Source organism: Spermophilus citellus (genome assembly GCF_964194105.1).
Source record: "Spermophilus citellus genome assembly, chromosome: 10".
Classification (NCBI taxonomy): domain Eukaryota; kingdom Metazoa; phylum Chordata; class Mammalia; order Rodentia; family Sciuridae; genus Spermophilus; species Spermophilus citellus.
The window spans coordinates 129,545,827-129,559,902 of record NC_138197.1 but is presented as its reverse complement, the minus strand read 5'-3'; the positions used below and the strand labels follow the sequence as shown (position 1 = coordinate 129,559,902).

Here is a 14,076-nt window from a genome sequence, read left to right as displayed (position 1 = left end):
CCTAGAAAGCAGTAAAGGAACAAGTTTGGGGGAATAGAAATTAAATGATTAACTCACCCAGGAGTGAGTGTAGAATAAGAGAAAAATCTCAATGACTAAGCCATGAAGCAGACAAACATGAAGAGGTTGGGGAAATATGACTGCACCGGCAAAGGAGACTTAAGGAAATGCCAGAACAGTGAGAGGAAAACTGACAGTGCCGTGGTCTGAAAGGCTTATGAAGAGTGAGGAAGAAAGGTTTATGCAAACTAGGTCAGACACTGCTGATGGGTCAAGTAAGGCAAGGACTGAGAATTAACTATTGGATTTATTGTGATAAATTCAGTGGTTAATTGAGAAGACCAACTTCAGTGGAGTTGTGGGCTGAATAGTTGGAGTACAACTCGGAGAGAAAGGGAAAATGGGTAATGCTTGTTTTCTTTTCCCTTTCTCATTTAGTGCCATTCATTCAACAGTTTTATTGAATGCATTCCATGTGTGGTGCGCTGTTCTAGGTGCTAGGAATACAGTGTAGAACTAAGTCCCTTTCATTATGAAGATGAAGTGTGTGTTCCAGTGGGAGAGTCAAGACAATAAATGAATAAACAAAAAATAAAATAAATTTTAGATAGTAAGTGCTATAAAACAAATAGGGTTGGCAAACCTTTTTTTATAAGTAGGCAAATATTGTAGGCATTGTGTATGGTGTATATTGTCTCTGTCATAGCTACTCATTGCCATGGTAGTGTGAAAGCATCCATAGACAATAAGTAAATGAATGGGTAGAGCTGTGTTCCCATAAAACCCTTTTTGCAAAATCAGGCAGTGGATTGGATTTGGCCTACAGACCATAGTTTTCTGAGCCTTGCTATAGGGCATGACTAAAGAGAGACATATCTCTATTTAATCCTGAAGGGCATTTTTATTTCTCATTGCTTATTTTTCTCTTGTTAAAGTACTTGAAATTATTCTCTCTGAATTGGCTGTGTTACCTAATATACATACTTTCATAATAATAATTTTTTCTCTTGCTCCCTCTCAAGAAAGTACTGTTCCTAGTACATATCTGAGTGAAAAATTGCTTTAGATTTTTCTTTATTTCTTTGAAATGTCATGCTGAAAACTTATTATGAGACTTTTAGAAAACTTCTGTATTAAAGTTAAAATCATACAACATGAACCCTATTTTCATCTGGCTGTTACAAAAGGTAAAATATCACCACGAAAATGTAACTAGAGCTAATGGAAAAAAAGCATTGTTTTTAATGATATAGTATCATGATGATGGCTGATGTTTGTTTAAATCTCCTAAGCATAATGCTCAACCAAGGCTTGGAGATGATCATGGAAGATTAGTTTAGCAGAGCTGGTTAAAAGCACTTGAGTGCCTTTCTTGAGCTAGTCAGCCTGGGTTAGAATCCTGTCTGTGCCTCTCACTAAGTTGTCTTGGTATAAACTCCTGGGCTGCCTGGAATAATTGCTTCTACCCAAAGGGTTGTTGGATCACTGTTTAAGATGTTGATTTACAACTTTGGCATTGACTTTTCAGGCTTATTTGTTAAGTTCCTTCCAAGTAGTATACTTTTTTACTATGAAGTATGTGCTATTATACAAATGTACAATATGGTAGGGGAGAGGGGTGCTGTGCTGGGGATCAAATCCAGGGTCTGGCACATACTGAGTAACTATTCTACCACAGAGTTATGCTCCCAGCATCAGTATACACACGTATTTTAAAAATCAAAATAAATTCTGGTTTTGAGTGTTTTGTGGCACTCCTTTGGAATTTGCAGATAATCTTGAATATCCCAGAGCAAGAATCATATTGTTACAGGAAAATGCCCTATCTTCAGTAGATGTCTTATGTGATGCAATCAGTTGGTGCTTACCATGGAGCCATATCCCAGCCCTTCTTTTATTTTTTTATTTTGAAACAGGGTCTTGCTAAATTGCAATTGAAGTTGCTGAAGCTGACTTTGAACTCATAATCCTCCTACCTCAGCCTCCCAAGCCACCAGGATTACAGGTGTGCACCATCATACCCAGCTGTAAACCTTCTTCTTTTTTTTAAATATTTATTTTTTAGTTGTAGTTGGGCACGATATCTTTATTTATTTTTATGTGGTGCTGAGGATCAAACCCAGTGCCTCACGCATGCTAGGCGAGCGCGCTACACTTGAGCCCCATCCCCAGCCCTTGAATTTTATAAGAGTCTTTATTCAATTACATGCAATTCTTTTAAAATATAAATTATGCCATTCATGATGGTATATGCCTGTAATCCCAGCTACTCGAAAGGCTGAGATAGGAGGATCACAAGTTCAAGGCCAGCCTTGGCAATTTAGCAAGACCCTATCTCGAAATAAAAAATATAAAGGCCCTGGGTTTAATCCTCAGTACCTCAAATAAATTAATTAATTAAAATACACACACATACACACACACACAGATTACAAAGTCAGGCGTTTTGCCACACACCTGTAGTTCCAGCTGTTCTGGAGGCTGAGGCAGGATGGTTGCTTGAGCCCAGGAGTTCAAGGTCAGCTATTCTGGAGGCTGAGGCAGGATGGTTGCTTGAGCCCAGGAGTTCAAGGTCTATGGATGCTTTCACACTACCATGGCAATGAGTAGCTATGACAGAGACAATATACACCATACACAATGCCTACAATATTTGCCTACTTATAAAAAAAGGTTTGCCAACCCTATTTGTTTTATAGCACTTACTATCTAAAATTTATTTTATTTTTTGTTTATTCATTTATTGTCTTGACTCTCCCACTAAGTCTAAGCAATAGCAAGACTGATCCACTCTCAAAAAATAAGTAAATAGATAGATAGATAAAACAAACAATCAAATAAGATACCAAGAAGATTTAAGTAAGACAGGGGGCTGGGATTGTGACACAGTGGTAGTTTTGCTCACCTAACACATGTGAGCACCACATAAAAAAAATAAATAAAATAAAGGTATTATGTCCATCTACTTAAATTCTTAAAAAAAAAAAATACAGACAAAAGAAGTTCCCTGAAAATTACTAATTAATCATAGCATTACAACTCCAGTCTGTTTTAATGTTTAAACTACCCTAGGTAATTCCAACAAATAGCACTTTTCTAATTCTAGATTAAGAAAATCTCTTTTACTTGCAAATGTACATTTCTACAGATAAAATCTTTCAAAGAAAATCTAATGAGAACCGAAAACATAAACTTACAATATAATTACACTTGAATTTTTGAGAATTTTTTACATATTAGGCCACTGATTGCTATGCAAAGGAGTCTGGGTTGAAGTTGATCAGATATAGTGTCAAAATGTGGCTGTATCTTCCTCATTCCCTATTCTTTATGTTTATATACAGATAAAAATTTATGAATAGATCTCTTGTTTATGTATTGGCATAGAGTTTCGTATCCCGAGTTGTTTGGTGTTTGTTCTGGATTTTAAAGTATATTCCATGTGTATCAATTAGTGTTCTCTTGTTACAAGCTGGAGATAACACAGACTTAAACAAAAATGAGACTTATTGCAAGGCTCTTTGGGAGCTCCCTAAATCAGTGGGGAGGCTTAAGAACTTGGAATAGAAAAGAACCAACTAGTTTCAGGAAGATTTCTGAAATAATCTCTGATTCTAACAGGCTCCAAAAAGATTTCTGAAACTCCTTGGAGATTCTCCATTGGATACCACTGCTGCAGGTGATGGCATCTGTCCCTGTTCCTTCTGCCCATACAACATTCTGCTCAAAATTCAAGATTCTGGGACAGTCTATTAGCAGTGCTTAGGGTTATGTGCCCAACCCTTGAGCTGTAATTCTCCAAAAGAAAACCAGTATGTCATGTCCTTAGGAAAAGAATGATGCTGTGTGACCAGAACATCTGATATTTACTATATCATGTCATTAAAAAGTCTTCAAATGTCGGGGCTGGGGTTGTGGCTCAGCAGTAGAGCACTTGCCTAACACGGGCAGAGTGCTAGGTTCGATCCTCAGCACCACATAAAAATAAAATAAAAGGTATTGTGTACAATTAAAACAAAAAAGTCTTCAAATGTCATTTTAAATATATTTTAATATCTCATGGGTATTTCATTGTTTTTTTATGTGCATTTGCATACTTGCAGCTTGTCACTGGTAAACATTTTGTGTGATGTCAGTGTGGCCTCCCACACCCCCTTATGAACAAACTTTAAGAGTGGTCAATAAAATGTCTTCTCTGATTTCATTTGTTGAGTCATAAATTAGAGATGAAAACCTGTATTTTTCAGCTTTGAAGAGGTAGCTCAGTTGCTAGAGTGCTTGCCTAGTATTTGCAGGGCCCTGGTTCCATCTCCAGTACCACAAACACACACACAATGTGCTATTTTTAATTCAGTTAATTTGGATTCTAATCTGTAACATGCCAATAGTCTACCAGGGAGCCAGGCATGATGGCACATGTCTATAATCCCAGAGGTTTGGGAGACTGAGGCAGGAGGATTGCAGATTCAAGGCCAGCCTCAGCAACTTAGTGAAAATAAAAAGTAAAAAGAGCTGAGGATGTTGCTCAGTGGTTAAGTGCCTGTGGCTTCAATCCTTAGTACAAAAAAAAAAAAAAAAAAGAGTGGGGGCTGGGGGTGTAATTAGAAACAATTTTTATTGTTTTTACTTTCTATTCCTGGATTACTGTTCCCTCCTCCCATTTAGGCTTTCAATAGTTGTGATAGAATCATTACATAGTTTTTAGTCTTTAGTATTTTATTGCTTTACATTACCCACCATCCATAACATTGATTTCTTAAAAACCTTTTTAGTGCTTGGCGGGCAGTGTAGCTCAGTGGTAGAATGCTTGCCTGGCATGCCCCAGATCTTGAGTTCCATTCCTAGCACCACAAAAGCACAAAACTTTTTAGAGAGAGAGAGAGAGAATTTTAATATCTATTTTTTATTTGTCGGTAGACACAACATCTTTGTTTGTATGTGGTGCTGAGGATTGAACCCGTGCGGCATGCATGCCAGGCGAGCACGCTACTGCTTGAGCCACATGCCCAGCCCAAAAACTTTTTTTTCTTTCTTTCTTTTTTGTAACCAGGGCCATTTCAATTTAGTTCTTTTAAGTTAAATGTTCTTACATATTCATTATTGGAATTCCTTTTCTAACTTTATTTTGCTTCTTTTTATGCCTGAGTCAGAAAAAGAATAAATGAAATTATCTTATATCATAATACATACAGTATTCAGTAAATTTAGTTTTTTTGTTTGTTTTTGTTTTTAAGAAACAAATGTGTGGTAGCTGAAAGGGAGTTTTGGCATGAAATTTTAACTATCTTAGATAATTTATATTTTCTTTCTGAACTTCAGTTTATCAAGCTATAAAACAGGACAGTAATGCTCCAACTACTTGGTTGTCATGAGAAGTTACTTCCTAGAATATTATAGTAAAATTATAAATATTCATTCCTGATTTAGGTTTGTTTTTACAAATGAAGTATTTGTGCCCATTTTTAATTCAGTAGTGGTATTAGTATGTGTAAGGCCCTTGGTTTGATCTCCAGCACCAAAGAAACAAAGAAAGTCAATGAAACTGAAATGTTCTTTTCTCATATGGTTAACTCTACCCATTCTCTTCCTTCATAGCAGATGATCTACATCTTTTAGTCTCTAGATACATAGAGGCTACTCAGGATGAACTTTCTCACTTTTTCATTTTTTCTAATTACAGAATCAACTGCAGTTGTACCCATAGTTCAAAACAGACTTATCTAGTCACTGTTCCTCTGATCTTGGTCTTCCCTTTCATGTCACCCTCAGTTATCTCCAGGATTTTGCTCTATTATTTCATCTCCTTCCAATAGCTTTAACCTTTGCTCAGTTTTATCCTATTAGAAAACTATACCAATCTGGTCCAGAGACTGCCTTCTTCAGCCACTGCTTATTCCCCTTCCCTTTATGCCAAGATTATTTCAAAAAAAAATTCTGTATTTTCTTCCTCTCTTCTACATCATATGACCACTGAAACTATTCTTCCAGAGACATCCCTAACTTTCTAATGGTTCATCTATTTATTGTTTTGTATTCTCATTTGATTAGACTTCTTCATAGTATTTTACACCTGCCTGAAGAGCAGTTGTTCTTTATTTTTTACTAAATAACCATTGTACTTTTGGAAGGAAGTTTAGAAATCATTACTAATTTTAGGTACCTAAAATTAACTTTGTGTCCTAGTACAAGAAGATACTAAGACATTTAAGGACCAAAATTTGTGGGAATGCCTACTGTATGCCTGATATGATGCTAGTTGTTTTCCATAAATTTAGTTACAACTTCTAGTGACTTTGGCAGGTGTTGGTTCTGAATGTGCAAATGAGGAAATTGAAACATGGAGATCTGAAAGTTACTTTTTTTTTTTTTTTTTAGTTGTAGATGGACACAATCCCTTTATTTTATTTACTTATATGTGGTGCTGAGGATGGAACCCAGTGCCTCACACATGTCAGGCAAGTGCTCCACTACTGAGCTATAACTCCATCACTGAGCTACAGCTCCACCCCTGCAAGTTACTTCTTTTTTAAAAATATATATATTTTTTAAAGATAGATACGATATCTTTATTTTTATGTGGTGCTGAGGATCAAACCCAGTGCCTCATTTGTGCGAGGCAAGGGCTCTATCACTGAGCTATAACCCCAGCTTCTGAAAGTTACTTCTTATATATATTGTAGCTTATATATACACCTTATTTTATAGCTTAGACTTAAATTCAAACATTCATACTCTTTCCATTAAATACTCAGGTATGTGTCTAATTAGGCCTGTCTTTTTTCTTTGGTTGGAGATTAAACCCAGTGCCTTGTGTGTGCTTTGTACCAGTAAGCTATACTTTCAGCCCTCCATTAGGTTTTTTGTTTGACTTATATATCTGTCTATATATGTTAGATGAACTAGAATGATTGTTATATCAGAGAAAAGACCTATATTAATTCTGATTAGGTGGATAACTTGTGTTTCAATATGAAAGCCATAATAAATGGCTTTCAGTCTTTAGAATTTTATTAGCTCAATATCTATCACAAAAAACTAATCTTAGTTGTTTTCTTTCTAAATTAGTGTTTCTGTCCAATAATGCCATGTACTTCATCAAGAGATACTGCCCACTGATTTTAACGGTGCTGCTGTAACATGATCATCTTTGGACTCCTCTGGATATTGACTTTGGAACTAGCATTGCCTTTTTACAATTTTTCATTCTTATAAGATGGATTAGCATTTTGGAAATGATCAAATTTGGTGACTTGGTTGATAATGCCAACAAAACATCATTGTTCTGTTCTTAAAAAGCATGATGATATGTTTCTACATTTTTATGTGTGTCTCTGTCTGTTCCTATAAAGTTGCACATGCTTGGGGGCCAAGTCTTGACCAGGTTAACTCCTTGTGATTTGTGTTGGCCAAATTAAGAAGTATGCTTTGGACTTTTGGTGCCCTTTTACAGGAAAGACAAAGCCCTCAAAATGAATAAACCATCTGTGTATGTAACCTGAAATGTACATGATGATACATTCTTAAGGAATACAAGTGCTGACTATGGAATTGTTTATAAAAGAGCCAAAAATCCTCAGGTATTTAGGCTGAAAATAATTTCTGTGACTTTTACTTTCCTGTTTTACTCCAGCTATGTTCTCTCTCTTAGGTTGCTATCTCATGTTGCCACCTACTAAAGGTTTTTTTTGTTGTTGTTGTTTTTTCTTTTTTCCTATCATACATTCATTGTTTGAGGTGCCTGTTATATAATAAGGAAGGAAAACTTTTTAACAACTGAATAGAGTACAAATGGTATAATACACTTTTCTGTACAGGACACATGATACTTTTTGAACTCAGATGAGAAAGCGGCTAATTCATTATCATTTCAAATTCACTGTATCTGAGATGGATCCAGTAATTTTCTAAAGCTAGGAACCTTGTTGGACTTTGTTATTTCTATAAATGGTATCCTCACTCCTGTATTTCTCCCTTCTTCCTTATAGTCTATAATAAATCATCAAATCTTATTGGTTTTCCCTTTTACAGATCTTCTAATGGATATGTTTTCTCCATTTTTCTAGTCATTATTCAAACTCATTCAGAGCCCTATTATTTCAAATCAGATGTACTTTGCTAAAGAATTGTTTGTATTTTGTTCAGATTGTTCAGGTTAAAAGCTCTTGAGGTTACTTAGATGTCCCTCTGAGAGGTCTTTGGTCTCTTTTTATCAGATACGTGTATACAAAGGACCTAAACTTCCCTCCCTGATTTTATCATTTTCCAAATTTTCATATCCAAGGTGAAATGGTAGCTTTTATTTTATGTTGATTTTGATTTGGTTTTATTTAGGACTGTTTGTTACTCTGCTAAATTTTTTACATTTTTTTCAGAGGCAGAGAGATTAAGTTAGAAACATGGTTTTTTTTGCTCATTCATTAAATATCTGGGAAACCTACAAGAGTAGTGTTAGATCCTCTGAGGTATTAGATTCAAAATGTGAATGTGTCACCATCCTACCCATATAAAATTTTCTATAAAATAACAAACTAGAATAAACAGCAAAGAAATAAACAAATTCACAAGTAATTTAAATATTTATTAGCTAAAACTAAGTTTATTGTTTATAATAGGATTTCTGCTTCTAATTAAGATGCTAATCAAACCTAAGAATTTCCCTTTATCATAATTATTTTTAAAAACCATATAAAATAATAAAAAAGCAATAGCATCTTAATAAGATGACAGGGATGTAGGGGACTCTGAGACTATGGGCAGGTACAGCAGCTTTTGCCCTGTAGGAATTATTTTACCATTTATTATTAAAATAATTACCAATTATTATTTTACCATTTATTATTAAAATAATTACCAATTATTATTAAAATAATTCCTACAGGGCAAAAGCTGCTGTACCTGCCCATAGTCTCAGAGTCCCCTACATCCCTGTCATCTTATTAAGATGCTATTGCTTTTTTATTATTTTATATGGTTTTTAAAAACATGAGGTTTAGATTTGTACCTAAACATTAGTTTTAGATTTGTACCTTCTAGAGGAAAGAAGAGAAAGTGACTGGTCTGTCCAAGGTAAGAAGTCTGGTAGGGAACTTTTCAATTAATTTGGAATCCCAAAGGAAAATGCTGTAAAAGAGAAGGAGGTGGGGCTGGGAGTGTGGCTCAGTGGTAGAACACTTGCCTAGCATGTGTGAAGCACTGAGTTCGATCCTCAGCACCGCATAAAAATGAATAAAATAAAATAAAGGTGATTGTATCCATGTATATTTTTTTTTTAAAAAAAGTGAGTGGGAAATAATCTTGCTCCTTTCCAAGGAAATCACCTCTGACATTTTGAAATCACAAACCTTCCCTCAAGTTGTAGCCCAAATTCTCACTACATAAATAATTTGAAAAACTAATTAAGCAAATAATTTAACTTAGAGTGATTCCATATTAATGGTGCCTCAGAGTTCTTAGTAGAAGGCAATACAGTTCCTCCAGAAATACATATCTTTTTTTAAAAAAAAATATTTTTTAGCTGTAGGTGTACAGAATACCTTTATTTTATTATTTAATGTGGTGCTGATGATCAAACCCAGTGCCCCAGGCATACTAGGCAAGCGCTATGTCACTGAGCTACAGCCCCAGCCCCAAATACATATCTTTAAGAGCTCCGATAGATGTCCAAAAAATACAGTTCTAAGGGAAATGAGCAACTCAGTCCAAACCTAACTAAACTCAGTAAAATATCGTGTTATGACTGAAAACAGTAGATAGCAGCAGCAGTACTGCATGGAATCAGAAAATGGAATCAATAACTTATGCATTGATATCATGGGAATACTGAACACTGAATTAAACAAAAATCATACCTGTGTTAGAAGGATGGAAAGAGAAAACAGAATGTGGTATTAGAGAGCTGAATTCTCATTCCCTGTAATAGAATATAAATAATGTCTAAAACTGGATCAAAAGATATCAATATATTATTTAATTATAAGTGTAAATTCTGAAGTGAACAGCTTAAAAGAACTAAATTCCCTCCGTGGAGGAAGATTGGGTAGAATGGAGCAAGGTGGGTCAAAAATTATATTTTATCATTTATATTACATGAATTTTTAAACTATATGCATTTGCTTTGCTCAAGTAAAGATTCAAACATTTACGTAGCTGTGCATTTATGATAACTGTTGAAGCTGAGGGACAGATTCAGATTTAAGCAAAGGTTTATCAGCATATTAGACACAGTTAAAGGTAGAATTAATGAATTAAAAGACTGGCATTTGATTCTCAAATGCAGTGATTGTAGTCAGAAAACCATGGGACTGGGGCTGTAGCTCAGTGATAGAGCACTTGCTTAACATGGTGAAGCCCTAGGTACTGTCCTCAGCACTGCATAAAAATAAATAAATAAAATAAAGGTATTGTGTCCATTTACAACTTAAAAAAAAAAGGAAAGAAAGAAAACCATGGAATGTTCTTTTCATGTTACTGAGAGAAAATAACTTTCTATCTAGAATGTGTTATCTAATGCAAATCTTTAAAACTTAGGTGAAATAGAGGCATTTAAGACCATCAAAACCAGTTTGCCACTAGGAAGAAATTCTAAAGAAAGGTTGAATATCCCTCATCCATAAAATCTGAAATGTTCCAGAATCTAAAACTTTTTGAGTACCAGCATGTCATCACAAATGGAAGACTGCACACCTAACCTCATGTGATGGGTCACAGTTGAAACAAAGGTTCACTAACAATATTGTATAAAGTTACCTTCAGGCTGCATATGTAAAGTATATAGATGAATTTCATGTTTAGAATTGCCTCTCATCTCAAGATATCTCATTTTGTATATGCAGATATTTAGAAATCTGAAACACTTCTGATTTCAACACTTCTGATTTCTTTGGAAAGGTGATACTATTCTTCCCCTAGAAGGAAAGTGATCCCATATGGAAGATAGGAAACAGAAGAAGGAATTAAGAGTCTAGAAAGTAGTAAATATTGTAAATATGTGGCTGTTTCCTGGGCAAACATAAACTATAAAAATATTGTTTGTGGTCATTAAAAAGTAAAGAGGGCTGGGGAAGTAGTTTAGTGATGGAGCACTTGCCTAGCATGCACAAGGCCCTGGGTTCCATCCCCAGCACAGCAAAAAAGAAAATCAAAAAGTTAGAATTAGGGGCTGGGGATGTGGCTCAAGTGGTATCGCGCTCGCCTGGCATGTGTGCGGCCCGGGTTCGATCCTCAGCACCACATACAAACAACGATGTTGTGTCCGCCGAGAACTAAAAAATAAATATTAAAAAAAATTCTCTCTCTCTCTCTCTCTCTCTCACTCTCTCTTTAAAAAAAAAAAAGTTAGAATTAAAATACATGGCAATAGTAGCATGAAGTTGGAAGGGAGTAAATAGTATTAAGTTTGTGTCATTTGGGATGAGGGCAAATATACTGAATATTTTTAATTGGTAAGTTTATTTATTAATAAACTATGTTTATTTCAGAGGTAAAAATTAATAAGGAAAAAACCTTCTAATAAAGTAAGAAAGTAGGAAAGAGTCCGCCAAAAACTAAAAAATAAATATTCTCTCTCTCTCTCTCTCTATCTTTAAAAATAAAAGAGGAAAGAATAGAAAAAGAACCATAGGCGATGTATGACAAATAACACAAATTAAGATGACAGCTGTAATTTCAAACAAATGTTAATGAACTAAGTACTTCCTGCAAAAGAGAATATATTAGAACCACCATTTGACCCTGCTATTGCCCTTCTCGGACTATTCCCTGAAGACCTTAAAAGAGCATGCTACAGGGATACTGCCACATTGATGTTCATAGCAGCACAATTCGCAATAGCTAGACTGGAACCAACCCAGATGCCCTTCAATAGATGAATGGATAAAAAAAAATGTGGCATCTATACACAATGGAGTACTATGCAGCAATAAAAAATGACAAAATCATAGAATTTGCAGGGAAATGGATGGCACTAGAGCAGATTATGCTTAGTGAAGCTAGCCAATCCCTAAAAAACAAATACCAAATGTCTTCTTTGATATAATGAGAGCAACTATGAACAGAGCAGGGAGGAAGAGCAGGAAGAAAAGATTAACATTAAACAGAGACATGAGATGGGAGGGAAAGGGAGAGAAAAGGGAGACCCTCATTGCTATACAAAATTACATATAAGAGGTTGTGAGGGGAATGGGAAAATAAACAAGGAGAGAAATGAATTACAGTAGATGGGGTAGAGAGAGAAGAGGGGAGGGGAGGGGAGGGGGGAGAGTAGGGGATAGGAAAGGTAGCAGAATACAACAATTACTAATAGGGCGTTATGTAAAATTGTGGATGTGTAACCGACGTGATTCTGCAATCTGCATTTGGGGTAAAATTGGGGGTTCATAACCCACTTCAGTCTAATGTATGAAATATGATATGTCAAGAGCTTTGTAATGTTGTGAACAACCAATAAAAAATAAATAAATAAATAAAGAGAATATATTAGTCTGACTTTTGAAATGGGAAACTGCTATTTACAAAAGACATCTAAAAGATAAGAATACAGGGCTGGGGATGTGGCTTAGCAGTAGAGCACTTTCCTAGCATGTATACAGGCCTGGGTTCAATCCCCAGTACCAGGGGGGGAAAAGTGTTAAAAGATAAGGATACAGAAGTTATAAGTGTCAGAAAAGGCATACTATGCTGATAAAACTTATATTTTATAGTAGTGTTATTATTGCAGATAAAGAAGATGACATAGAGAGTGAGTCTCAGTACATTAGGAAAATAAACCAATTTAAAATTTATATCCATCTGATAACAGACTCAAAATATCTAAAGCAAGAATTAATAAAACGTGAGAAATATACCAACCCATCATCAAAGTAGAAGATTTAATATGGCTTTTTCAATAATCCATGGAACAGTGTAGGGAAGGGAACCAACAAGAAAATAGAGGACTGAATAATGCATGTAACAAATTTGACCTTATGGAGCATAGTATACTGTTTCCATAATTTTTTATTATTTTTTAATACCTTTGTTTTATTTCTATATGGTGCTATGAGGATCGAACCCATGGCCTCTCATGTGCTAGGCAAGCGCTCTACTGCTGAGCCACAATCCCAGCCCCTGATTCCATAATTTGTCTATTATAAATTACGCTGCTATGAATATTGATATGGCTGTATTGCCATAGTCTGCTGAGTTTATTTCTTTTTAGTTTATTTCAGTGGGATAACTGGCTAATACAGTGGTTCCATTCTTAGTTTTTGGAGGAATTTCCATACTGCTTTCCAAGGTGATTGTACTAATCTGCAGTCCTACCACAGTATACTACTGTACCTTTCCCTAAATCCTTGTCAGTATTATATTATTGTGTTTTTGGTTTTGGTGCTTTTTGTTTTGTTTTTGTTTGAGTTTTTTGTTTTGTTGTTATTTGTTTGTTTCTGTTTTTTTGGTACCAGAGATTGAACCCGGGGCACTTAACCACTGAGCCACATCCCAAGTCTGTTTTATTTATTTTTTTATCTTGATACAGGGTCTTGCTAAGTTTCTTAAGCCCTCATCAAGTTGCTGAGGCTGGCTTTGAACTCACGATCCTCCTGTCTCAGCCTCCCAAATTGCTGGGATTATAGGCATGTGCCACTGTGCCCAGCTATTACTGTGTTCTTGATAATTGCCATTCTGACTGGAGTGAAAGGAAATCTTAGTATTGTTTTGATTTGTATTTCCCTGTTAACTAGAGATGCTGAACATGTTTTAATATATTTCTTGGCCATTTGTGTTTCTTCTTTTGAGAAACGTCTGTTTAGTTCTTTTGCATATGTATTGATCAATTTGTGAGGTTTTTTGATGTTAAGTTTTTTTGAGTTCTTTGTATGTTTTTGATATTAATCCCCTGTCAGAGGAGCAACTGTCAAATATTTTATCATTCTGTAGGCTCTCCATGCTCTTAATCATTTCCTTAGCTGTGTAAAAGCTTTTTAACTTCATCACATCTCATTTAGTGATTCTTGGTTTTATTTCTTGAGGTTTAAGGGTCTAGTTAAGGAAGTCAGTAGCTGCATCTATATGATAGAATGTTGACCCTCTGTTTTCTTT

At 35.2% G+C, this 14,076-nt stretch overlaps 1 protein-coding gene across 3 annotated transcripts in view; it reads left to right on the top strand.

Annotated features, from left to right (window-relative positions):
• Positions 1 to 14,076, top strand: part of SLC25A17 (solute carrier family 25 member 17) — a 54,624-nt gene that overhangs the window by 2,240 nt on the left and 38,308 nt on the right. Inside the window, exon 2 of one of the 3 annotated variants that reach the window (XM_081310523.1) lies at positions 1,917 to 2,005. The exons of the other annotated variants lie outside the window; for them this stretch is intronic. The gene's annotated coding sequence lies outside the window, so the exon portion shown is untranslated. The remainder of the gene's footprint in view (positions 1 to 1,916; positions 2,006 to 14,076) is intronic. 3 annotated transcript variants of the gene reach the window in all.